Here is a 26,445-nt window from a genome sequence, read left to right on the forward strand (position 1 = left end):
CACACACACAAAACGGATGCACACACATGCACATACACATGCATGCACACATGCATACATGCGCACACATGCACACACACACACACAGACATGACCACGTCATTCTATTTGTCAGGAATGCTATTCTGTCTGTGAATCTCCAGCACACCCATGGGTGTATCCAAAAATGGTCGCCAGCAGTCTCAGCTGACCCTCTTGGGTGCACACACTAGACACTGAGTTCTTTTTCCTTTGGGCTCCTAAGTTTCTCCCAGAAGAAGTCTTGTAATATTTCATTTGCTCTGCTCACTGTCTCAGTTTCCGAAGTCTAGGGCTTTACCTGTTAAAACCATCTGTGACTGAGTGGTTCACATAGACAGAGGTTCAACTAACAGGGAAGATGCAGAGAATGGTCTCTCTCTCTCTCTCTGTGTGTGTGTGTGTGTGTGTGTGTGTGTGTGTGTGTGTGTGTGTGTGTACATGCATGTAAGCAGAACTATCCACTGGAAACCATACTACCCACTGGGAACCTTGCTCAGCAGCATGAACCTGGATGGCTCATGTGAATGCATGTATGCTGCCCAGTATGGGAAGAGTAGTAGTAACTGGATTAGGCATCCTTTCTGTGAAGGTTTGCCTTATTCCTCTGGTAGGAGTGGGCATGGGATGTGGGCTGAGTGGATGGGGCAGGAACAACCCTGTGAGCAGGCCCCAGGTGTCCCTAAGCAGGGCAATGTTTTCTGACGTGGATTTAGTGCGGTGACTGGAGAGGGCCAGGGAATCTGGCTTCTCCTTCCCCGAGAACCAAGTGTAGTCTGTAGCCAACACATGCAAGTCAGCTACCTTCATTCAGAAAGAGCCCACTTTGAGATTGGGGTAGTTTAATATTTATCTCAAGGTGTGGATTGTACCCCAGGTTAAAATAGCAGTATAAGAAAAAGGTCAGAACATGGAAGGAAGGGCTGTGTGAACACTGGGCAGTTAGTCAGGCTAGGGGATACATTTTAGGATTACAGCTATGGAAACTTTCCATTGATCATGTCTCTCGCCCTCCTTTCTTGTACGTGATTTTCAAAGGATGGGGAGACTGGACTGTTTTCATCGCTTGCGTCCAGGATGAAGCTGTGTTGGTTGGCAGTATTGGTGACAGTGTTGTCCTGTCTGCCCCTATGTTGGACACTGGTACCCACTTTGCCCCCTTTCAAACGCAGGTTTCTGAGGCCTGCCCAGCCCTGCTGCGTTCTCTTTACACAACACAGAGACGGAGCTGTGAGGGTGGGCTACAGGGAGTCTGTACTGAAGCCGTCACAGCATCGTGCATTCCTATTCTTTTAGAAATACTCTTAGGAAAATAAAAAATAAAATAAATAGCCAGGCATGGTGGCGCACACCTTTAATCCCAGCATTTGGGAGGCAGAGGCAGGCAGATTTCTGAGTTCGAGGCCAGCCTGGTCTACAAAGTGAGTTCCAGGACAGCCAGAGCTATACATACAGAGAAATCCTGTCTCAAAAACAACAACAACAACAACAACAACAACAACAAAAATACTCTTAAGACCTATTTCATTTTCTCCTTGGTATCTTAAATACTCTACTGCCATCTTCTCCCCTCTGCCTCCCTTGCTCTATAAAATTCCATCCTCATAAATTTCATTTTGTTTTAAGAGCAATCTTCTAGGGAGACGAGATGGCTTAGTGGGTGGAGGAGCTTGTGACCTGTCCTGAGTTCGATCCCCAGGCCCCGGTGAAAGGGAAGGAGCCGACTCCCACATGTCCATTGCCCTCTGACCTCCATACACACACCCGTGGCATGTGCGCATCCTGCTCCCCTACATAAAAATAAAGAATTGTGATAAAAGAGTGATGATCTGCAGGAATGTGGTATAGAATGTGAGGGGTTTATTTCAGCTCCTGGGTGAGATGTCCAAGTAGCCCCTTCACATATGCAGTTCTTACTGTCAAAATGGTCAAACTGTCATCCATGTCCCTGGCAGTCTAGTCTGGTATCAAGCCAGCCTCTGGGGACTCTTACAGCTGCCTTGAACCCACCTTAGCCATACCGGGTGTTCAGGCTGGGGTGATAATGTAGGCTGTGTGCCTTTGGTCTGTAGTGAGCTCTGCTGTCTGTTACCCAGCCGTTCTCCCACACTCTGCCTCTCCGTTCCCTTGGGTTCTCATGGGAGGAGATACGGTTCTACTATGGCTGTTAGTTCTGTAATCCTGGCCTTCCTCAGTCATGGAGACTACCCGGACTGGTTTTACTCACTCACTCTCTGTGGAGAGCGCAGCATTTCTCCAGAACTAGATGGAGAGAAACAATTCCTTCTGAACTAAGGCGGCTTTGCAGAGAGATAGAAATCTGGGGAGCTCTATGGCTCCCCCCCCCCATCTGCGGTTTCCTTGGAAAATGAAGAACAGAAACAGGCAGAGTGAGGAATAGACAGAGACCAGAGCTTAGGTGGGACCTCAGGACACCCTGGTTCCTGAATCCAGGGGCCAGAGTGTCCTTGTTTTGCCTTAGTGACTTTGGGTGAGGTTTCGGTCAGATCCAACTGGAAGAGTTCATGTTTGAAGTGTTCATATTCTGTAAGCAGTAGAAGAGTCCATGACTATGAAGAAGGAAATACCTTTGGTTTCCCTTGCTCAGTCAGTGGAAGGCTCCATGGAGCCCCTTTCCTGTGTGTTCACCACCTCATGTATACATACATGTGGACTTTGCTTATTTTCTAACAGATAGTGTTGTGTGTCTTGAACATTGTTCCATAAATCATTTCCTTGCTTTTTTAAAAAAAGTTCTTTGATGTCAGCAGGTGTAGTTCTTCCTCATTCTTATCAAGTACTTCCGAGATCTGACGACACAAATACTTCCCTGGAATAAACCCCTTCTGATAGACAGATAGCTGTTATTACACCATTGTGTGTGTGTGTGTGTGTGTGTGTGTGTGTGTGTGTGTGTGTGTGCTCACGCGCCTGCGTGCGCCTGTTATGACACTGTGAGTAAATTTGTTTTGTGTCTTGCATACACATGGAGACATAGCACACAGGTCACCTTCTAATAGAATGCCTGAGCCATGTATTTAGATTCTGCCAGATGGTATTTCAAAGAGCTATCTATCATGGGTTGTATTCCCACCCACTGAATGGGAGGATGTTTGCTTTCCAGCTTCTCACTGAAGGGGGAGCCCACTTTAATTCTGCAGAGCCCACTGTGTGAAAAGCATAAAGTTGTGTGCTCCTGACACAGGCAAGGGCACATTCTCCTGGTAGCTCCTCTCCTTACCTCTGTGATAAAACACCCAGCATCAGCAACTCACAGAAGGAGCCCCTCAGTTTGGTTGACAGCATCCGTCCGAGGTGCGCTGGCCCCATTGCAGGGCCAGACAGAGGCAAAGACGTTCTTGCGGAACCAGAGGCAGGTCTATTTGCACTGGATAGACCACAGCCCCAGCATCCGCAGGCTTCCAAGGCAGAACTATCCACCGGAAACCATACCACCCACTGGAAACCTTGCTCAGCGGCATGAACCTGGATGGCTCATGTTACACTGTAATCGTCTCTTGTCTCTCCTGCTGTGTTAGTTAATACTCAATTTTTCCTATCTTTTAAAAGATGTGGGTTATGCTTTTCTCATTGACCTGAATAAATTGTTTGTGGGAAGTAGATCTCAGTGTTGTGTTATTGTTGTAAATATTTTCTCATATTTGTGTTAGTTTCTGGCTATTTTGTTTTTTAATTAATTGTATTTTATGTCATGCAGTGACTGGAACTGGACTCCTGGACTTGGAGCTATGGATGCTTGTGAGTCACAGTGTGGGTGCTGGGAGCCAAACCTGGGCCCTCTGCAAGGGCAACAAATGCTCTTAACCACCGGCCGGTGCTCCAGCCCCTTGGTTTTGTAGAAAATGTTTTTTGTCTGTTAGTTTTGTTTTACTTTTCTTTTGGGCATGTGTGCATATGTGCAAGCATGTTTGTGTGTATGTGTGTTTTGAGTGTGTGACTCTGTGTTTGTGTGTGTATGTCTTTGTGTTTGTGTGTTTTGAGTGTGTGTGTCTCTTTGTGTATCTCTGTGTGTCTCTGTGTTTATGTGTGTGTGGGTGTATGTGTGTCTCTGTGTGTATGTCTCTGTGTTTGTGTGTGTGTGAATGTGTGTCTCTCTGTGTGTGTGTTTGTGTGTATGTGTGTGTTTGTGTGTGTCTTTCTGTGTGTATTTGTGTGTGTGTGTGTAGTTTTAGGGTTGATGCCCATTTTCTTTTTGATCAGGTAGATTTTTTTCCAAGTTTTTTTTTTTTTTTAAAGATTTACTTATTTTATGTATATGAGTGCACCATTGCTCTCTTCAGACACACCAGAAGAGGGCATCAGATCCCATTACAGATGGTTGTGAGCCACCACGTGGTTGCTGGGAACTGAACTCAGGACCTCTGGAAGAGCAGTCAGTGCTCTTAACCGCTGAGCCATCTCTTCAGCCCGACTTTTCCAAGTTTTACACATTCTGATTTGTTAGTGTTTTCCTCATGGTGTCTATGGCCAAGGACTTTGGAGTGGCCTGGATTCTCTTTTCTCTCCACCCCCATCTAATTCCTCAGTAGAGCCTCTCAGCTTTTCTTAAGATATAGTAAGAATCTGGCTGTGGGGCTGGAGAGATGGCACAGTGGTTAAGAACACGGGCTGCTCTTCCAGAAGACCCAGGTTCAATTCCCAGCACCCCACAGAGCTCATAAATGTCCCACAGGGTGTGATGCTCTCTTCCAGCCGCCTCAGGCAACAGGAATGTATGAGATACAGATAACACACACACACACACACACACACACACACACACACACACACACACACTTAAATTCAGTGTTTTAGAAAAGAACCTGACCACTTCTTAGCAGTCTCTCTTCCACCCCATCCCAGCAGCCCGAGTGCCCTTTAAATCCGGGTCCAGCCAAATCTGTCCTCTACTCAGAACCCACCAGATCCAGAGGTGTGGTCACAGCCTGTGAGCCCCATGGCCTCCTCCTCCTCCTCTTCCTTTACTTCCTTTCTCTTCCCACTGGGTACCCGGGTACCCGCTCTTTCTCAAGAACATGGTTGGGGGGGTTGCTGCTGTCTGGGGTGCCCTTCTCCTCAAAGGAGCTTCATATAGCCCTCTGACCCGCCCTCATGCAGAGGTCTTCTCTAGCCCTGGGTCCCTGGGTCATCCTTCTTAGTTTCCCTCAGCCTCTGTTCTCTTTTTCCTCTTCAGTTTTTCTCTGACACACCCTTTTTTCTTTTTGTCTTCCTAAACTGAGATGTGACTTGAATGGAAAAACTAAAGCGCCCTCTTTGATCGCTGCTGAAGAGCCTCCAGCACACACAGCAATGTCCAACACACAGAAGCCCCTGGCCCATGTGTGAAGGAATACGCAAGTGCCGACCCTGGGTTTTTTTGATATGGACCCAGCTTGCCATTGAAATCTCTGTGACTTTTCTGTGGGTCCGCTACAGAGTGGGTGATTTGAGTGTCTGTTTTCCATACTGTTCCTTTCTGGGGCCCAGATAGAGTCCGCCCAGGCATTACCACGCCAGCTGTAAATCAGCACTGCTCAGACTGTGCCTTGTCACATGACCAAAGGGCCTCAGGGAGCTCTTCAGCAGCTTCTTAATGGGTGTCATCTTGGAAAACAACCTGCGGCTTGTGACTTCAGTTTTGCTTGGGAAAGCGTCTCCCCACTTCTCAAGAAACGTCTTAATGACGCCTGGCACGCTGACATCCACAGGCTCATTTCACCACGCTGTAAAATGGAGCCCTAAAAATAGGCAGGGTGGCAGGTGAAGGCGATTTATTACGGAGCTTCCTCTTCACTTTACCTACAGCCCAGAGCACAGAGCATTCATGAGGAAGTGACTTCCAGTCCTCAGGTGCTGGAAGGAGGAAGACTGGCATGTGTGGGGCTTTATCTTTCCTTCTGCTTGGGGGATACTTACTCCTTGGGCACCTGCCCTCCCCCCTTGGGCACCTGCCCTCCCCCCTTGGGCACCTGTCCTCCTCCCTTGGGCACCTGCCCTCCCCCACTTGGGCACCTGCCCTCCCCAACTTGGGCACCTGCCCTCCCCTCTTGGACATCTGCCTTCCCCCGACCTCTGACCCTCATCTTTTCTCTGAATTTTACTTTTTTTTTTTTTTTTTTTGCATGTGTGAGGGATATAATTGAGAATAGCTAAGTTGCTTGTATAACTTTCTTTCAGTGACATCATCACCACTGTGGAGATTTTCACCAGTGTCTGCTTATGGCTGTCAAGTGAGACGCTGTGACCTGATTAATGTATTTCCGGCATAAGGACGGGCGTTTTGTAAATTAGTGGCGATATGTTTGGAACAGTTTTAGGTCTGTAGCAAAATCAAGCTGGAAGGATGCAGATTTTTCCATATCCCCCACTGCCCTGGTTAATCCCTACAGAGGATGAACCTACAGCCACATTTATTTATCACCAGTATCCGCAGTTGGCGGTGTTCATTCTGTGAGCTTGACAAATGCATAGTGCTGCGTATCCACCATTATAGCACCACCCAAGGAACTCCAGTGTTCTAAGGTGAATTTAGTCTTAAGAATACCGTTATTTTTATGTGTAGGAGTGTTTTGTCTGTCTGTGTGTCTGTGCACCACGTGCGTGTGGTGCCCATTGAGGCCAGAAGAGGGAGATAGAGCCTCTGGGACTGGGGTGGCGAATGGTTGTAAGCCACCATTTAGGTCCTGGGTATCAAACAAGGGTCCTCTGTGGGAGGAGGGGTCATGTGAGGCGGGGACTCAGGGGAGGCTGTGAACAGGATGTAAAGAGAATAAATAAACTAATGGAAAAATTAATTATTTAATAGATTCAAGATAAATGCTCATTTCAATTAAAATAAAAAGATTTAAAAAGGTGTGTGTGGGTCCTCTGGAAGAGCAGCCAGCACTCTTAGGCACTGAGCTAGGGCCCAAAACACTGCAAAACAAAGCACATGTGATTGTTCTTTCTTCAATATGTTTTAACACTACATATAAGCTAATGTTGATTTTCTCTACCATGTGCAGTCTTGGAAGTTAATTAGTTTAAAACTTTCTTGTGTCTTTCCATTGCATCCCCGGTAACCCTGAAGCAGTAGTGCTAACGATGACTCTAGTACTAATGACAAAGGGGCGTTAGGAGCAGGCACGCTCTGGGCCATGTCACCAGCTCACAGAAACCCAGAAAAGCAGCGCATGGGTACCGTGTTGTTATGACCACCTTCACTGGGCTGTTGGTCATACACCATTAACCTTTTAAGATCCTTTTTAAGTTTTAAATTAACCTTTTTTTTTGAGATTATAATTAAGTAATTTCTCCTTTCCTCCCCTCCAAACCCTCGGTTTACCCCCACGGCTTCTTTAATTTTTGCGATTATATGCACACAGCCTGCTCAGCTCCTGTGTTTCTTGTGTGTATGTAACTTCAGGGCTGACCATCAGGTCCTAAAACACCATACACTCTGGACCCAGGGTCCAGAGGACCTGAGCTCCATCTACCCCAAAACCTCCCCTGAGGACTAGCTTTTGTGGTACCAGAAGGCACCACGCAAGCTTCCAAAGGAGTTTGTTTCCCTTTCTGAAGGTGGCAGACAGCACGTTGCTCAGTTCTTATGATCATGCTCAGCCCTGACTGAGTTTTGCTTTGACTGCAGGCCCCCCTGCCTTCCCAGGTCTACATAATACAAGTTCCGTTAATTTATACCCCGTATGTATGTGCCAGATTCTTCACAGACTCTACTGTACTAAGATAACTTTGCAGCGCCTGCCGACATTTTACCATGTGTGGGAGGAGCGAGTGCATGCGCATCACCCTCTCCCAAGGGTCTGTTGACAGTTATGGTTCCGGGAGGGTATCGTTTCCTTTACGGTTGTAGCCTCTGAGAACTCACTCATGATTCAGTAAAAAAATCTCTACCCATGCTCATACAAGCAGCAACCCTAATTAAATTCAGTGGGACACACACACACCACAAAACACACACACACACTCGTACTCCCCCACCACACCTAACATATACCACACATACACCCCACACACATACCACATACTACACACATACACTCTCTGTCTCTGTCTGTCTCACACACACACACATGCAGAATGGGGGCTTGCTGGGAAAAAGGAGGTATGTGGAAGGAAAGGGGGGTGAGAGAGTTCATAGGTGGACGAGGTTAAAAATGACCAAATTCATCACAAACATGTACGGGGGGAGGGGGGAGAAAAAGAAAGGAAGAAGAGGAGGAAGAAGAAGAGGAAAAGGAAGTAGTAAATTAAATAAGGGAAGGAAGAAAGAGAGGAAAAGGAGAAGGAAAAGGAGGAAGAGAAGAAGCAGCAGCCGTAGAAGAAGAAGAAGAGGAAGGAGAAAGGAGGAAGAAGAAAGAAGATGACTACGACCAAAAACAAAAACAAAAACAAAAACAAAAAACCCAAAAACTATAAAGACAAAACTGCTGTGGAAAAGGAGATTCGAGTTTCCACTTCTAGACCAAAGTTACACAGTGGGAGATGAAACCAGGTCTACTGACTTCTTATCAACAACCCGGGAAAACAGACCAACGAATTTCATTTGCTGCTGTCTCTGGGTCAGTGGTCAAACCCTGGGGCTAGGGCTTCAGATGAGTGATAGTTCCCGAATCACTGTCCAGCCTAACGCGGAAAGACCTGCTCTAACAGGCTGCAGCTGCTCCGGGTGAAGCTGCCAAGGGCTGGAAACTGTAAGCAAAAAGCCCTCGTGGAGGAATTGTCTCTTCCTGGTTGAAGAGGGAGCTGCAGCTGCCTGCAGAGGCCTCGCCTTTAAAACCTGAGCGTCTTCAAGCGCGAGGGCTCACCGCCTTGTGGATCTGTTCCGTTTCTGAGGAATCCTAACACACTAAATCACTTTAGGATTGCGAGTGGAGAGAAAGGGGTTGGGCCTCAAACTGCTCGCTGTCCTATGGAACTGTTGGCTTCTGAGACCAGAACTGCCACTCAAAACTGCCCAGCGATGCCCCTGCAGCCTTGGGTGTGCTGGGTCACATTGTCTCGCCAGCAGGCTGGCACCTCCAGACTCACAGAGGGTACATTCTTTCTTTGTAGCCAAAGCAGATATTTTTGCTTCGTGTGAATCATCTGAGGAGTGAGAATAGCAGGCAAAGAAGGCGGGATCATCATTATCACCGAGAAGGATTTGTCAAGCACCCACCGAAGTATACCACATTTCCCTAGGCAGCACCTGCAGCCTTGCCTGTGCGTGGCTGCACCCTTCCTGGGGAACATGACTTCTCAGACCCTGATGGTGTGCCTAGCATGTGTGTGTGGTTCCAGCATGAGGCCTAGTCTGCCCCAAAGAAGTTTAAATTCTGTGGGTAGGACTACTCGTGCGGACCACCAAGCAGGCTGGACTGTGATAAATGTTCCCGCTGACAACGCAGCAGTCCCCAAGTAAACTCGGGCTATCACCGCCTGTCTGTCCCAGCAGGCTAACCTCTCTGATTCCATGCAATTCCAGAAATCTTTCTAGTCAACAATACCATGAATTTGCCAGGTCTAAACAGGTCAGCGGCCCTAAAGTGTTGGGTCAGAAATCTCTTTCAGATGCTGATAAAAGTTTTAGATTTATACCTCAGAATTCCTCTGGACTGTGTACCTATGTGATTTCACAGTGTCAATCCCTTGGTTTTTAAGAACATGCTGAAAACCAACTATCAATTTGTAATACTGTTTTCAGAGCTTATTTCCTGAAGGGTTAAAAAATATTTTTATCAATTCTATGAGAATTTCCTATAATATATTCTGATAATCACTCCTTCCCATACTCCTCCCAGATCCACCCCCTTTTCATACCCACACAACTTGATGTTGTCTCTCCCTCCCCTCACCCTTTGTCTCTCTCTTAGGTGGCCCTACCAGATGCCACACCCTTAAAGAAAACTGATTCTCCTCTCCCAGCGACAGCTTCTCAGCCTGAGGTGGAGCGAATTGCCTACCTCCCGCATCTGCTACATTTTGTCCATATAAATACATTGTTGCAATCCCTCTTCCTATGTGCAACTGCCCTGTTTGTCCAGCATCATTGCTGTCTCTGGCTCGTACACTCTTTCCTTTCCTCCTCCCTGAGGGTCCCTGAGCCTTAGAATAAGTGGGTTGGGATACCTGCAACCCTAAGGTAGCTGCTGTGACACAGACTTCCCATTTAAAGCTGAGCACTCCAGTCTTTCATTCCTTGGTGACCAATTGTGGGTTTTGTTAATCGTCATCTACTGCAAGAAGCAGCTTCTCTGAGGAGGGTTGAGAGAGGCGCTGGACTATGTTATCCAGCACCCACGTGAGCGCTCACAACTGTCTGTAACTCCAGTTCCAGGGCATCTGACGCCCTCTTCTGGTCTCCTTGGGCACTGCATGTACATGCCATCCATACATTCATGAAGGCAAAACACAATCGTACAAAAGAATATTACATTTCTCAGTTATTTCTGTATTAAGAACCCCTTTCTTTAGAAATATCCCGGTGTCCATCAGTTGATTAATAAGCACTAAGGCATGGTGTTGATGCGGCCATAGAAACGAATGAAGCCCTGTTGTTTGTGGAGGTTCAGATAAGCTTGGAGGACACGAGGTTAACTAGCCAGGCTCAGTGAGATGAGCTTTGCACAAGCTCTCTTGAGAGGTGGGAGCTAGAAAGCTGATCTCATAAAACGTGAAAGCAGAATTCTGGCCACTAGAGGTGCAGCAGAGATGAGAGAGACAAAAAGGGGCAGATAGCAGGTACCTAAAATCCAGCTAGATAGGAGGTAGGTTGTGATATTCTAGAGTGTATTAAGACGGCTACCTTTAACTAGAATTCACTGTGTATTTCAAAGCAACCACGAGAGCTTGATGTTTTCCAACTCAAAGAGATGATAAATAGTTGAAGTGTTAGAAAAACTGCTCAGACTTAATTGTTACAGTGTATACACACATAGAGATTTCACACTGTATCCTATACCTAGTGATCAGATGCCAATTTAAAGACTCATTTACTCCATGACCATTGTAGCCACACATTGTTTAGATCCAAGCTCTCTAAGAACAGAAAAGTCACCCAAAAAACAATGACCATGTTTTTCTTCTTGAGAAAATGAAAACAAAACAAAACAAAACAAAAACAAAAACAAAAAACCCAGTTGCATAAAAGTAGACTTTAAAAAGTTTTTAATATGGGCTGGAGTGATGGCTCAGCTGTTAAGAGCACTGACTGTTCTTCCAAAGGTCCTGAGTTCAATTCCCAGGAACCACACAGTGGCTCACAACCATCTGTAACAGGATCTGATGCCCTCTCTGGTGTGTCTGAAGACAGTGACTAGACAGTGTACTCATGCATAAAATAAATAAATCTTAAAAAAAGATTCTTAATATAAAGCAAGGCAGATAAACCTGTCCTGTTAAGCATGCTATCTTGCTTGGCCTTGTATTGAGGGGTTCAGAATCTACAGAGCTGGGTGCAGGGGAGGGGACAGTCTTAACTCTTCTACTCTTGTAAAACTAATTTAACGGCACAGCGCTGGGGTGGCGCATGCACGTGTGTGTGTGTGTGTGTGTGTGTGTGTGTGTGTGTGTGTGTGTGTGTAGGAGGCTGAGGACTTTGGCCGTGCCAGGTTTCCGGAGACGGGCGGCAGGATTGACAGCCACAGCTTGGTCCCTGTGCTAGGACGGAATCTGCTGTGTGTGCAGCCTCCTTCCTGCCCCACCCCACCCCCCATCCTGGCAGGTGCAGACAGACAGACACCCTGTTTTAAGGACAGATGTGTGTTGGCTGCCCTATCTGCTCCCTCTCTGCCCTTACCCCTGCCCCCATGAATCCTCCCCCTCTCCCCAGGGGCCTCTTGATGGAATGTCCTGTCCCAGGAGGCATTGCATCACTGCCATCCCGCCTCATGCTCTCCATGGCTGCTTCTGCTCTGACCAAGAAAGGGCTGAGGTTTGGGTTTCAGAACTGCTGTGAGGGAATCTGTGTTATGTGGCCTGTCTCAGGGCTAAAAATGCCACTTAACCCCATTGTACGTTCTCTCAGTTAAAGCACTAAGACTCCCCGTCCTCCCCTGCCTTGGCCAGCATGGAGCAGGGTCCTCTCCTCACCCTCTGTTACTCAGGGGAAGACTAAGATGGAGCAGGCAGATGGAGGCAGGACCACCGAGTACCCAGGTGAGTGTGAATGATGCTGCAGTCTGGGACCTAAGTCCTTTTCTCCTACCTGCTGGGTGCGAATAATGGCCAAGGGATGGCCTCTGCCACCACTCATAATCCTTGTCTGTGAGGTTTACATGAGGATCAAATGATATGAGGAGGGACTACAAAGTCAGGGGTCCCAAGATCACCTTCCCACCCAAACTGAGAGGTAAGAGTTCACAGAGCCTCACTCTGTAACTCACCAGTTAGACTTTCAGACCCTATCGGAGGAAACTGTTGTCTTCGAAACTGCAATCCGTCACAGTGAAAGGGAACAGCTTCAGCAGAGGCAAGGGACAGGATGCCAGGCCAAATTCTGGACAGTTCTGTGCATAAAGCTTGCAGCTGGCCTTTGTCGTGAACCCACATCAAGTGCTGATGTCTGGCTACTATGAGCGACCACATATATAGGGTGTTCCTGGCTCACATGGTTGGCGTCCCTGGCTCACATGGTTGGCGTCCCTGAGACTGAGTTTACTCTCCAGCCTCTCCCAGGTTCAAGGTGGCACTGTGTAGCTCATGGCTGTCCCGTAAAGCACAGCAGAATTCCTGCTGTGTCCCAGTGTGGGGCAATGCATAGGCTTAAAGATCACCTTTCAGAGCTAAAGAGGGCAAAGGCCAGGCCTGTCTTTGGGTGACATTAATTCTTTCCTGGATAGGGAGGGTGTCTCAGCCTAGGCCTGGTAGACTTCAGAGGACTTCTGAGCATGCTCAGTTTTATACTCTTGGGTCAAGGAGAGCTTTCCTTCTTTCTTCTCTTAAACTGTGTTATGAGCGTGTCAGTCTCTTGCCTATTTGAACCCGACAGCAGGATGTGCACCGCTTTAAACCTGTCGGGTTCACGTGTGCTTGTGAACCATGAGGAGGGCAGATGGGTGTCACCTTCCAAATTTACAGGTTACCCTGCAGGACACTTTCTAAGTCACCAAGTCTCAGGGCTGACTCTAGGGATAAGAGTGTGTTCCTGGATGTCTTTCTGTCAGCTGCAGGCCCGAGTGTCACTCTGTTGATGTGTCCAGCCATCTTTGAAATAGCTGGGCATGGTCTCTGGTGAGATCTGGTTCACCACCACATCCAGGCTGTGTGACTTGGGGCAGATTTCCCCTCTCCATTCACCTGTCAGTAGGATGACTATCAGAATGAAGTATACAAAGTACAGGCTCATAGCACCATGAGATGAGGGGTCTTACCCTACCAATGACACCCGTTCCCTAGGGTGATGCTACAACTCACCTCCACTAACTTCCCCAAGCACTTTATTATGTATTTAGGAAGACCAGAAAGAGGAGGAATCTTGAATATAGAGAGAATATTTGTGATATCACAAAAGTTTTTAAAGTAGCTGTCAGGTAATTAATTGTCTATACAGTTTACCCAGCTATCTGGGTTACTCTCCAAGACCCTTCCTGCAAGGACTCGCTCTCTCTAACTTCAGTTCCTGGCACTGGGTTTTTTTTTTTTCCCGGCCATTTCTGCCTCTCCTCTGCTCCCATCAAGTCCTAAAGACTCCTGCAGGACAGGGGGACAGACATCTGGGAATAGAGCAAAGATAAGTAGGAAGTAGAATGCATCTAGGAAGTGGGGTCCAGCCTGCAAAACTCACGAACTTCCCCTCATGACTCACTTAAAACAGCGCCATCTACAGGCTCCAAATATTTCTACACACAAGCCTGTGGGGGACATTTCACACTCAGGCCACTACAAAAGACAGCTAGGCTGCATGGAGTTGCTAACACATGAAGTCTAACCTTGCAGGTTACTTAAGGGTGGGCATTCTGAGGCAAAGTAGACACTTTCTTGACCTGAAAAGATGAAGCCAATCAAAAATGAGAAGTCTTTCTTCAGAGTTTAGAAGTCAGAGGATCTCACTGTAAACTATTGACCGTGGTGGACGTCAGAAACCTCAACAGCAACAAGACCAATTTCCCATAGGTGGGCCCAGGGAATTCAGAACATTCCCAGACAGCAGGCTGGGGTCTGCACGCAGTCATGAGATGCAGTTACTAACGTATCAGAAACACGCACAGAAACATGTCTTTAGTCTTAATAATATTTTCTTTATTAAAATTAAGTCTTTTCTCTGTTTGAGACAAGGCTCACTGGGTATCCCTGTTAGCCTTGAAGTCACTGTTTGGAGTAACCTCAAACTCACAGAGATCTACGTGATGAGATCAAAGGTGCGGCTGACCATGCACAGCTAAAAACCAATTTTGTAGGGCAAATTCCTGTTGGGAAGTCCAGTCCTGTCAAGACTCTGCCCCCTTCCTGTCTTACGTCCCTCTTAAGCTCTTCACTCCCTTATAAGTACAGCAAGATGGGGCACTGCAGGGTGCGGAAAGTGACACCTGTCACTGTGGATGCAACCATGTTTTCAGAAAATGGGTTTTACACAAAGAGAAAGATCTTCTTGGGACCTCTTTCCATCCTTGGAGAGCAGAGCATTTGGCGTGAGTGGCCCGTCTTCTCCTCGCTGCCTGTGAAATGTGTGCTGAGGAAGGTTATGAGGAGAAGCAGAGCGCAGAGCCGGGTGGTGGCCAGCAGGATGGCTCACGTGGCACCCGGACATCTAACCTGGCAGGACAAATGAACTCTGCACACAAAGAAGAGGCAAACGCAGTGATTTGTGGTTGCTGTGAATAGAACTGTCCTTGCTGGGGTATCCTTTCGGCGTCATGAGTCTTGTTTAAGGTGTTTCCTTCCGTCAGGATCCCTGGAGATTGTTTCTGCAGATTCTGTTTAGCTCCGGAAACACTGACTTTGCTCTTTTTTATATTCTTCCCACTTCAGTGACAACACTCTCCAGTGCCTTTGACATCGTGTGATGACTCTGAAGAATGCCTGGAAACCGCTCACGCAGCCTCTTTGCTTTCCCTTTAGAGGTGGTTGCTGCCAATGCAAGGCAATCAGGGACAGCATGTGACACGTGGCTAGAGCTGACTGCTGTGTGTGGGTGTCATATTTAATCACAAATGACTTTTTCCTAGATATAGCCCACTCGGGGATGTTTGCTAAACCACACTCCCCAGAAGCATTTCTTCCTTTTTGGGTTTTCTTGTAGAAACAGCATCTCTTTCCCCCTTTGAATGAGATGAGGGTCTTATAAGTGACACTCTGCTATGAGTTTTTTGTTTTTTGTTTTTCAATGTAATAAATATGCTGACTTGGAACGTTTCCCTGATTTATTTGAATTTTATAGTACCGTAGAGTAGTGTTTGATAAAAGACTTTCATCTGTGTCCTTGAGAAAGCTGGTCTGTGTTTTCACCTTGGATGACAACCTTACCTTAACAAAAGAATGGTGAGGTTGTAGGAACAAGATAGGGGCAGAGGGCAGGCAAGATGGCTCCGTGAAGTGAAGGTGATTGCGGCCAAGCCTGATGACCCGATTTGCTCCCCAGAACCCACGTGTTAGAAGGCGAGAACCACCCTGTGAAGGTTGTTCTCTGACTTCCACACAGCACAAAGCCACGTGCATGCCGCAGAACATGTGATCGCGTGCACACACACTGAATACACGCCATACTTCTGTAAAGGAGGGATAACTAAGGCTCTGGGATAAAGAACGTGAGCACTAAAGGACAGTCTGGTGGAGAAGTGAGAGGGGAGTCATTTCATTTGTAACTTTCAAGTCTGTTGCTTCTACAAGTGCTGTGAATGGCCTTTGAACTAGCAGTGTTCTTTGAAGCAATTCCCTCCGCTCAGGCGGTTCCCCCCACTCATTAAAACTGCATTTGCATCAGGTTGGCTTTCATGGCGTAGCCTACTTTTTTTTCCCATAGCCTACTTTTGAAAAATGTGTCAGTGAACGACTTATCCTATAAGCAGTAAATAAATAAATAAATAAATAAATAAATATTAAGAAATTAAAGCATGAATCTGGTGCAAAACTTCCCTCATGTTCCTTCTTGAGGAAGTTGTTTGACTCTTGTGTCATGAGACAAAGTGGTCCTGTTGACTGTTGGGAAGAGCCTGCTGTCCTGAGGACAGACACACAGATCTCAGTTAGGCATGTGTGGGGTGTGTGTGTGTGTACAGCTGTTCAGGGTTCTTACAGTCTTGCCTTGTTTTTAGGGACAGGTTTAAATAAGAAGCCACGAGGATTTTATACTCTCTAGTCTATGAGGCTGTTTACTTCACAGACGTTTACTGACCACCCACTGTGTGCTAAGTACCTACTGTGTGTCAGTATCTACTGTGTTTCAGCTATGTTTGGCACTGTCCTAGACATGGGACTGAGCAATGATTAAACAGACATTCTGTACTTACATTAGGGTACTTTACATGTGCTGAGGACTGTCTCCCAAAATAGGATTCTTTTGTTGAGCTATGGATTGTTGACCCCTAGGGGTTTTTACATTACATAAAACGTGCTGACATATTGGCTGATGAGAAAAAGCTTAGACTTTGAAAGCCAAGAACCTGTTTTCCAGAACCTTCTAGATAGAACTCAGCTTGAAGACTGATGTGGTGGGAAAGAGGTTCCCCATCATCAAGGTAGGTTTAAATGCCTTGTCCCAGGCTCCCATTGAATGACTTGGGTCTGTTACTATCGTTGTAATGCTAAAATCTGTACAGGAAGGTGAGGGTCTAGGCCTAAAAGCGAATTCTCACGGTTATCAGCTTTTGTTGTTGCAAACCTTGTTCCTTAATTTAAAACGATTGGTTAAATAAAAGTGGCTAGAGCCAATTACTGAAGGGATTAGAGGTAGATGGGTTTGGAGTTACCTGGTTGGGGGTTGCAAAAGGAGAGAGAGACAGAGACACAGAGACAGACAGACAGACAGACAGACAGACAGACAGACAGACAGGAGAGGAGGAAACCACCATGAGAGAAGATGGACTAGGGACACATGGATAAATAAAGCAGCTAGTAGTTGGGGTACACCGCTGGGGAAGTAGCCAGGTGTAGCCAGGTCAGCTCTTAGAAAAGTACATTTGGGGTTACCCCCGAGTAATGATCAAAGCCAAATAAATTGCCATAGTCTGAGTCTCATCCACTTGTCAGCTAGACAGGGACAAGTTTAAATGGGTTCGACTACACGCTTAGACTGGAACCAGGCTTTTATAGGCCCACCCCAGGACTGACTGTGAACACGCACTGCGATCAAGTATCTCAGACCATGGCCTGAACTTTGGATGGCCACCACAGCTGCCATGTCCCACAAATAGAAAACTGTACCCAGACACCCGCCAGCCGGGGTCTCCTTCCATGGTGGGAACAGCCAACCTCACCTGTAGTCTTTCCTTCCCATGTCTTTGGACACTGACATAGCTTGGCATTTCAGGACAGCTGCTGAGCTGACATTGGTTCATAGGCAAGGCCAGGGCCAAGGAAGGAAGTCTAGTTTTGGCTCACTTGAGAGGTCTGTTTTGGTTGTAAAAAGTTTATTGTTTGGGTGTGTGGCTGGTGGTGTCTTTGGCTATGACTCAGGTAGAGTCACGTTGACCTTGGAGGATTAGGGTGTGATGTGGTTTTAAGACTTGTGTGGTTGGGAGAAAACGAAGTTTTGTTTTGTTGTTTTTTCTTGGGTGTGGTATTTTCTTATTACCCAAACCTTGGCTGGGTACAACTAGGTCTCTGGGTTAGCACTGGCTTAGTCTGAGGGTCTCATAGGTAAACTGAAACCTGGGAAGAGAAGCCTGGCCCAGAGTCAGCTGAAGGGGGAGCTAGTGAGAGCCTGGCGAGGGGAGCTGCCTTCCTGCAGAACTGAGTTGTGGATTTACTGGAGAACTGAGCCTGGTTCCTGCCCCTCTGTCTACCTTGAGGCCTGGCTGGCTGGGATGAGCTGGTTTATAGCCTCCTCGGTCGTTAGTAGGTTTGGAGAAGACTCTCCTAGGCCAGGTGACTTCGGCCTGCCTTACCTTCCCTCGTCACCTTGCTCAGGAGTGCGGCCATAAAGATGACACCTTCATTTTTGTGAAAACGTGTAAATAGCTCTGCAGGTGTATGGGCAGCCATGTTAGCTCGCGTGACTCAGAGAAAGGTCGCAGAAGTCTGTTAGATACAGCTTGAAAGAAACGCCATTAGAGCTTCCTACTGTTGGCTGCTTCTCTCTGGGGTAGCTGCTGTCACTGTCACCAAAGATCCAGCTCCTTTATCACCTTAACGTCTGCAGGTGACTTTTCTTGTTGGCTGTGTTGGCTTTCTAGGTCTCTCTGTCCATTCAGGATGATGGTCAGCCCCCTCTCTGTTAGGCTGGGCTTCCCTCAGCATCTCCCAACACGTCTCTAGTTGGCTTTGTATTTCCAGCCGTCTTCTGCCTCCGTCAGCTCTTAACTTTGATGCCAGTTTGCATCAGGGATCTCTACTACTTCTTTCTAGGACAGAGCACCCAGGAGCAAGGTAATAATAGGGTTCGAGATCTGTCATTGTAGACGGGGTGAGAGAAGAGGCTGCCCACAGAGACAGCACAGATGGTTAGGAAATGCAGGTCTCCGGCTCATGAGCGGGAATCTTGAGGTCTGCTGTTGGTTCTCTATTGTGTCTCCTGCCACCAAAGTTTGCACATGTGTTCATGAGGACTTGCTGTGGTCCTGGGACCCCTCATTGTTCCTCATCCACTATCAACCAGAAACCAGAGACCCCTGTGTCACCTTGGATTCCTTCCCCTCCCTCCCTTCCACCTCTGCCCACTGCATAAGTACTCACCAAGTTCTGTACCAGCCTCTGTAGGTCGGATGGTCTATGGGGAGCCCTAGAGTCTATTTCTGTTTTGGTATGCCAGCCATCTCCAGTGGGGGTCTACTGGCTGGCTTCCCTCTGACTTTCCCATCCTACATCCCCAGAGGAGATGTCTTCTGCATCGTTCACCACAGATCAGGGGCTGGAAGTTTCATCCTAAGTTAAGCTCAGCGGCTGGGCCTGAAGGCTCATCCCCAGGTCACCCACATGCAAACCTAGCTGTGTTCTAAGAGAAGTTAGAGAACCTGGATGGTTTGAAGTCTCTGGAACCTCAGCAGTGTGGACATCTGGCCCCTGCTCTTGAGGATGGACCTTACCTTGTAGTAGGCTTACTTTTGTACTTTTCTTTGTGGTTAGCTACAGGTGTTTCAGTAGCTTTATAGTTATTATCAATGTGTGTGTGTGTGTGTGTGTGTGTGTGAGAGAGAGAGAGAGAGAGAGAGAGAGAGAGAGAGAGCATGAGCAAGCACAACACTGGCTGTCAATTTCAGGCACTATCTAGCTTGCTTATTTATGTATTTATTTATTTGGTAGCAGGACCTCTCGCTGGCCTGGCGCTCATGGACGAGGCTGGCCTGGCCTGGTTGGGCAGTGCGTCCCCAGCATCTTTTGTCTCCATCACTAGGACTGGAATGATGAGTGTGCACCATGTGTGTCACCCCGGTTCTCTCAGGTCCTCATGCTTCTGAGGCAAGCACTCCACCGCTGACTTATCTCTGCAGCTCCTATTATTGTTATTTTTCTGAGGCAGAGCGTCTAGCCCAGGCTGGCCATATGTGGCTGGGAAGCGGGTAATCTTGAACTGGGGACTACCCCACATGCCCCTCTTTACTGTGCCACCACACCGAGTTTTGTGCAGAGCAAAACCAGGCTTCAAGCACCCCATGCTGGGCGAGCTGTCTGCCAGCTGAGCTCCACAATCAGCCTGGGGTAGCTCTGTTTTAATAATTCTGCTGTGTATTTTCTATTCCAAGTCACCGGAGCAGTAGTATGGCAGTGGGTTGGCAACGTTGACAAAAAAGAAACCAACTCCAGGGCTCTGTGTGTATAAGCAGAGATGATCCTGGTTTGCCAGGCCAGGGTTGAGGCTGGAAAGGATTTTTCTGTCTTCTCCAGCCTCATACTTCAACTGCAACTCCTACCGTGACCGTGACCAACTCCATTGCTGGCAGGCCTCTGTCTTCTGGTTCTGTCTCCAGAAGGTGCCTCCCACCCAGTTTAGCAAAATACCCCCATCTAGTGGTAACTAAGCCGTCTGAGCACATATGATCATAGCTCCTATTGGTGTGTACAGTCAGCTTCTGATGGGTTGGGGACCAGCATCTTGGGGTGCTTCTCAGGGGAAGTGACACCCCTACCCCACCATCATCAGGAAAGGGCAGACTCTGATTCTCCAGTACAGACTCCCCTCCCTGCCCTCTGCTTCCGTTGTTTCCCTGAATCTGAACTCTCCTTTGCTTTCTATGACTACATTGAGCCATTTAAGCTAATTCTTAGCTCTCATTTCCTCTTTTCTCAACTTTATTATCTTGAAAACCTCTGGGTGGACAGTTTTTCTTCTCGGTTTTTCACTTTTGTCTGATCGAGTTTGCATGTTCATTTCTTTCTTATTCTCCCTTTCTAGAAAACAACACTCTCTCTTCTTTCTCCTCACTCCATTTGAGCTATTCTCATATTTCTTCGAGGGAGACCATCTCATCTTGAGCAAGCAGGGTTATTGACAATCCCAAGCAGATCTAGGTCACCTGGGGTCTGGGTAGCATGATGTTATCTGGTCAGGTAGACCAGTCTCAGCCATCGGTGTCACAGAACTGTCTGGAACCACTCACTGTTGGTGGTACAATATAAAGCTTTGGGCGTCTTGAGATTCCAGCTCATCTCTAGTGGTTTTAGCCACATTGGTGGTTGCAGAACATTTTCTTTTTCTTTTTTTTTTTTTTTAAAGATTTATTTATTTATTATATGTAAGTACACTGTAGCTGTCTTCAGACACTCCAGAAGAGGGAGTCAGATCTCGTTACGGATGGTTGTGAGCCACCATGTGGTTGCTGGGATTTGAACTCCGGACCTTCGGAAGAGCAGTCGGGTGCTCTTACCCACTGAGCCATCTCACCAGCCCCGTGGAACATTTTCTTTTCCAACTCTATTTTCTGACTCTGTAAAAATAGTGAGAGCAGAAACTATTTATTGTAGGTACGGTCTATCTAGATCAGTGGTTCTCAACTTCAGCGCAGCTGGCATCCAAAGCCTTAAAGAGCTGCTCAGATCGAGGTAGCTGGGCTCACCCAGTTTCTGACTTGCTAACTTTGGAGCCCAGCCCAAAGGTTTCAGCTTTAACTAGTCCAGGTGGTATAATTGGTGCTAGTCAGGAAGTCACACATTGGCAACCACTGCCCTATATCCAGCAGGAGCTCGAGAAGCGCTATCACTGGATCCTCACAACAATCTTGTAAAGGAGAAGTCGTCACACACACACACACACACACACACACACACACACACACACACCTTTCCATGTGGGGAAACAAAGGACATGGGCTGGAGCAACCTGAGGTGGTGGACAGCAAGTGGCAAAGCCAAGATGTGAAGCTGAAACCCTCAAGGGTCCTGTCAATCATCCTGCATCGTTCCAGGTCTCAGAGTCAGCGAGGTGCTTGTCACAGAATGCAGGACCAGCCTTAGCCCAGCACCCTCAATGCTGTGGATGGAGGACAGCCTTAGCCCTGCACCTTCAATGCTGTGGATGGAGCACTGAGTCCTCTGTGGGTTCACCTCTGCATGAGATCTTGGCTTCCACAGGCAGATGCTCTGCTCTTTGCCCCAACATAACCAGATGTTTGTTGAGAGGCTGCTCCCCTGAGAAGGGTGCAGAAGGAGTCCTGCTTTCTGTGCTGAAACGATCCTTGACAGTCACAGCAAGCTAGAATCGCCCCGGGGTGAAGGATTCTTCTGCCTTGGGCGTGGGGATGAGGAGGGAGGGATGTTTGGATGGAATAAGGTCAACTACACGCCCATTAAGCTCTGCTCATCCTGTGGAGTCTTTCCTATAGGATGCACGTCCAGGGCTTCTGCTGAGTTTAGCCAGAGCTAGATCCTAGGAAGTGAGTGGGTTGTGACAAGAGAGGTATTTCCCTTCCTTGGGGTTGCATCTCTGGCAGTGACTAAACATGACACAGGGCTCTTGTCTGTTTGCTTCCTCATGTGTGTAATACATTCCCTGGAGTAAATTTCTCCTGTACTAAGAGAATCTGGCCTGCTTTCTCTTCCTTCCACTGGATCCTGGCTAATGTACCCCCTAGCCACCATGTTCCCAGGGCAGTTACTTCTGTATTCTAACTTTTTACCCACTTTGTTGTTAGGATGGATGTGCCTCTGGTTCCTCCAACAGCCAGGACCATCCCAAGGGTCATCACAACCAATTCAATGTCAAATCATCAGTGCATACTGAAAGCATAACAAAGTAAAAACAAAATTCTAGGCCTTTAGGCCCAGGCTTGGGAATGTGGTCTTTGTGAAGGTATGCTAATCATAAAACAGATAGCGACATTCCTCCCCGCACCTGCTTCCTGGGTTCAAAGACTGCTCATTCAAAGAAAGTCACCCTGACCATTGCAGGAACCCGCTATGCAAATGTGCTATTGTTAGGGGCTCTTAGAAACTGTCTTGAGAAATAACCCTCACAATTACCAGGTATTCCTCGTGACTCTTGTAACTTTGCACTTCCTTGTGACTCTTAACTGGTATTTTTGGTATTTTCCAACAACGCCCTTCCCACCTCCTTGAGTTGTGGTTTCTTCCTTTAAATACCCCCTTATCCAGCTACTCGGGGCGCCATGGTACTCTACCCCTGTGTGGTGTATGACCATGGGCCCAAGAGCGCTCTTAAATAAAAAATCCTCTTGCAGTTTGCAGCAAGACCGTTTCTTGTGGGTGATTTTGGGGTGTCGCCTCTCCTGAGTCAGAACGTGGGGGAGTCCTCACGTTGTGGGTCTTTCACATACCTTATCCCCTTTCAACATGTTCAGTGATGGACTGATGGATGAAGGATGATAATGTAACTCATCCGGAGAGCAAAGTCAGAGCTTACAACTGTCAGTGTTTACAAAGTAGCCAAGAGTTGCCAAGCCTCAACTCGGAGAGGGGTTCTGAGGGAGGGGTGTCTGGGAGCAGGAAACAAACAGCTCAAAGTCAAATCATGGTGAAGGTGGCGTCCTATGCTCTGTTTGCCACAGCTTTCCAGTCTCTGCTTTCTCTCTGTTTTACTTTCTTTCTCTCTGATCTCCTTTCTCTGGAGATCTCCAGACAGCTCTCTCTCTCTCTCTCTCTCTCTCTCTCTCTCTCTCTCTCTCTCTCTCTCTCTCTCCCTCCGTCCCTCTCTCTCTCTCTCTCTCTCTCTCTCTCTCTCTCTCTCTCTCTCTCTGTTCTGCTGGAGACAGTTCAATTCTCTGGATAGCTCATCTCTTACAGTCTTCTATTTTACATATCAATCCAGTCATTTACTCCAGGTTTCCTTTTGATTATCCTATGATTCAGCATCCGTTGACCCTTGCCCCTTAATCCTTAGGAAACAGCAAGCACACATTTTCTTTTAACATTGAAAAAAAAAATCAGAGATCTGCCTGCCTCTGTAAAGCAAAGACAATAAGCTAGCTGGGTCGGACCCTGTCCCGAAATTACTATTTCTACCACACCTGGATTTATCTAAATTGGCTTGGTCCCAGGCTGACCTTGAACTCAGGAATCTGCCTTCCTTTGAATATTATGATGGGTTTTGTATCTTTCTGACAAGTTGGCTCACAAAGCAGCTGCCTTTGTTCCTTTAGATCCATGAAACCCCTCATAATTCATATTGCATCCTTATATTTTGCATAGTTGAGAAATTATATAATTTTGAACCCATGTTTTAGAGTTCTTTCCCACAGCCTTAAGGGTTGTCCTGAAAGGTCCCAGCATTTAACCTTTTGCTGAGATATTAGCCACACCTTCACATCCAAGAACCATGCTCTCTCTGGTTATCATGGAGTCAGTAATGTTAACAGGGAGGACATTCCTTGAAGGAGGAATGTAAAATATGTACCTTATTGTATAAACAAGCTCTATAGTCCCCCCCCCCCCCCCCGCCCCGCAGCCATTGACTTACTGGTCCTGCCCCAAGGGCAGGAAACATGTCATTCTGTCCCCACTAAGGCCTTAAGGCCTTGCCTCCCTGGTAAAGAGTCACCATGGGGTAAAGTCGATTCCGCCTTGCTTTTAACTTCAGTATAAAATAGTGACAATGAGTCTTTTCTTTCTTCTTCTTTTTCTTTTGAGACAGGGTTTCTCTGTACAGCCCTGGCTGTCCTGGAACTCACTTTGTAGACCAGGCTGGCCTCGAACTCAGAAATCCGCCTGCCTCTGCCTCCCGAGTGCTGGGATTAAAGATGTGCGCAACCACCGCCCAGCTCTGATAATGAGTCTTAAGTGTGTAATCCAACATACAGGCTTTCCATCTTAAATTGGAGGGTGTGTATCAGCTCTAGGCTGCTGCATTCTGAGTTATCCCACAACTCAGTGGTTTAAAACAATGCATTATTTCTCCTGATTCCATGGGCTATAGCTTGAGTAGGTTTCACATGGCCTTGAATAGGCTCACTATTGCCATGTTGGGGAGCAGTTAGCCGGGGTGGAGGGTTGGGGGGCTGCTTATGTCGATGTCTATAGTCTTAGAAGCAGCTGAGACTGAAGGAGCCCCCTTCTCTCTTACTCTCAGAGGCTAGCCTGGGCTTGCTCCAAGACAGCATTGTATGAAGTTGGAGGGGGTTGGGGTGGTCCGCGGCTGAAGCTGAAGGCATGGACGTTAGCTTTATTTTTGTGTCTTCCTTCTCTTCTCTTCTCTTCTCTTCTCTTCTCTTCTCTTCTCTTCTCTTCTCTTCTCTCTCTCTCTCTCTCTCTCTCTCTTCTTTCTTTCTTTCTTTCTTTCTTTCTTTCTTTCTTTCTTTCTTTCTTTCTTTCTTTCTTTCTTCCTTTAACAGATCTTGCCTGAGTTTATTTGTAAGAACAGCATAGGACACTGGTCATCTGCAAATAGTGTGTGGGGAGGTGTGTCACAACAGTCCGTCTGTCTTCACACTGGCAGGAGCCTTTTCTATGGGGCCTTCACAGGGCACCTTTGGGGGTCTGGGCTGGAGTTGAAGCCTGGGCCTTAGCTGGAGCTTTGGCCCCTGCCTTGGTTTGAACCTTAGACTTCGGTTGGCAGAGCCTCTGACCCTTGGCCATGTAGCTTTGAATCCGCCTCCCAAGCTTAGGGTGAGCGATGAAAGCCAGCCACTTGAGTTTAGGGCCTTTTGGCATCTTGGGCTTGATGGCCTGAGGCTTCACCAGGGCCTTGATGGCCTCTGCGCACGCATTCACTGCCTTTGCATTGCTGGCCTGCATCTTCTCCAGGCCTTTCTTGTTGTGCTTCTTGGCAAAGTACATGTTGCCCAGGAACTCGGGGTCAACCTCCTAAGAGATTCGTATCTTTGTGACCAGGGTTTCTTGATGCCATTTCTGTGCCATTTGCGGGACTGGTTGTGTGTGGTGTGGTTCTTGGACTTGGCCGTGTCTGCACGGTAACCCGCGGCTCCTGCAGCGCCTGGGACCGGAAGAACGTGTCTTCCTTTTCAAAACCCAAGTGGGATGCAGGTCCAGATCAAAGCTGGGGAATGTAGATTCCCCTCTTATGGGAAGAGCTTCGAAGCACTTATATTTAACCTTCCAGGCAACCATTACTGTCATTACAAACATTCCCTAGAGCAGCATTCAGTACAGGTGTGTTGAAGTACCACCTCCGCCATAAATTTAAAGGGTGACTCAACTCCTGGAGGTCGAATGGACAGCTGTCTCTGCTTTACTTAATTTTTGTTTTGACCACCAGATGGAGGCATTGTTCAATGTGCCTTGCATCATTCAAGAACAGCACCAAATTCCACCCTCAAACACCCTGAAAGCCATGCAAATCCTGGGTCTCTACCTGGCTGCCTTCTTGTTTTCAGAAAGGAAGAGGCTTGTTGCTCTCTCCCAGGCGCAGCACTGCCTCTCTCCTCCCTCTGGGTGATTCTCCCATCCACCTCTTTAGGTCTTCCTCTTTAGGCCAACTGAAGATGGGCCCGTTTGGCTTCCCTAGGAAATGCCGGAGACCCTCCTCCTTTCCCGCCCACTCCTGCACGAAGTGCTTGCTGGTTCTCCTCCACATTCATTTTGAGCTGGTTTTGTTTATCTTGCACCCTGAACCCACAAGCCAGAAGAAGGGGTGGTTGCACTTCCAAACCCTGAGTGTCTCTAAAGCTCTCTCCTGCTGTGTCTGGTGGCTTGTGGGCTGGAAAAGGGACAAATGTCTCACTCAAGCTCAGACCTCCAGCTTGCAAGTCAAGCATGCCTCTTTTTCAACTTGGTAAGCAAATATTAGGCCTAGGGGAGCAGGGAGGTCTGTGATGTGAAATAGCTATCTTTTTCTCCCATCATTGTAAATAACTTAGAATAACCAAACCTCAGGATTTTTACCTTTTCTTCTAATTGCTAAGACCACTCTTTCCCACCTATATTTATGGTAACATTTGGAAAAGG

General features: G+C 47.4%; 1 protein-coding gene and 1 long non-coding RNA gene across 4 annotated transcripts in view; both read left to right on the forward strand.

Annotated features, from left to right (window-relative positions):
* Rbm20 (RNA binding motif protein 20) overlaps positions 1 to 26,445 on the forward strand; it is a 206,095-nt gene that overhangs the window by 81,900 nt on the left and 97,750 nt on the right. The window lies entirely within an intron of this gene.
* Gm30943 lies at positions 11,356 to 15,351 on the forward strand. The gene is made up of 2 exons (XR_386793.2): positions 11,356 to 12,156; positions 14,968 to 15,351. It is a non-coding gene; the product is annotated as a predicted gene, 30943 (long non-coding RNA).

The sequence above is a fragment of the Mus musculus genome, chromosome 19 (genome assembly GCF_000001635.26).
Source record: "Mus musculus strain C57BL/6J chromosome 19, GRCm38.p6 C57BL/6J".
In the NCBI taxonomy this organism is placed as follows: domain Eukaryota; kingdom Metazoa; phylum Chordata; class Mammalia; order Rodentia; family Muridae; genus Mus; species Mus musculus.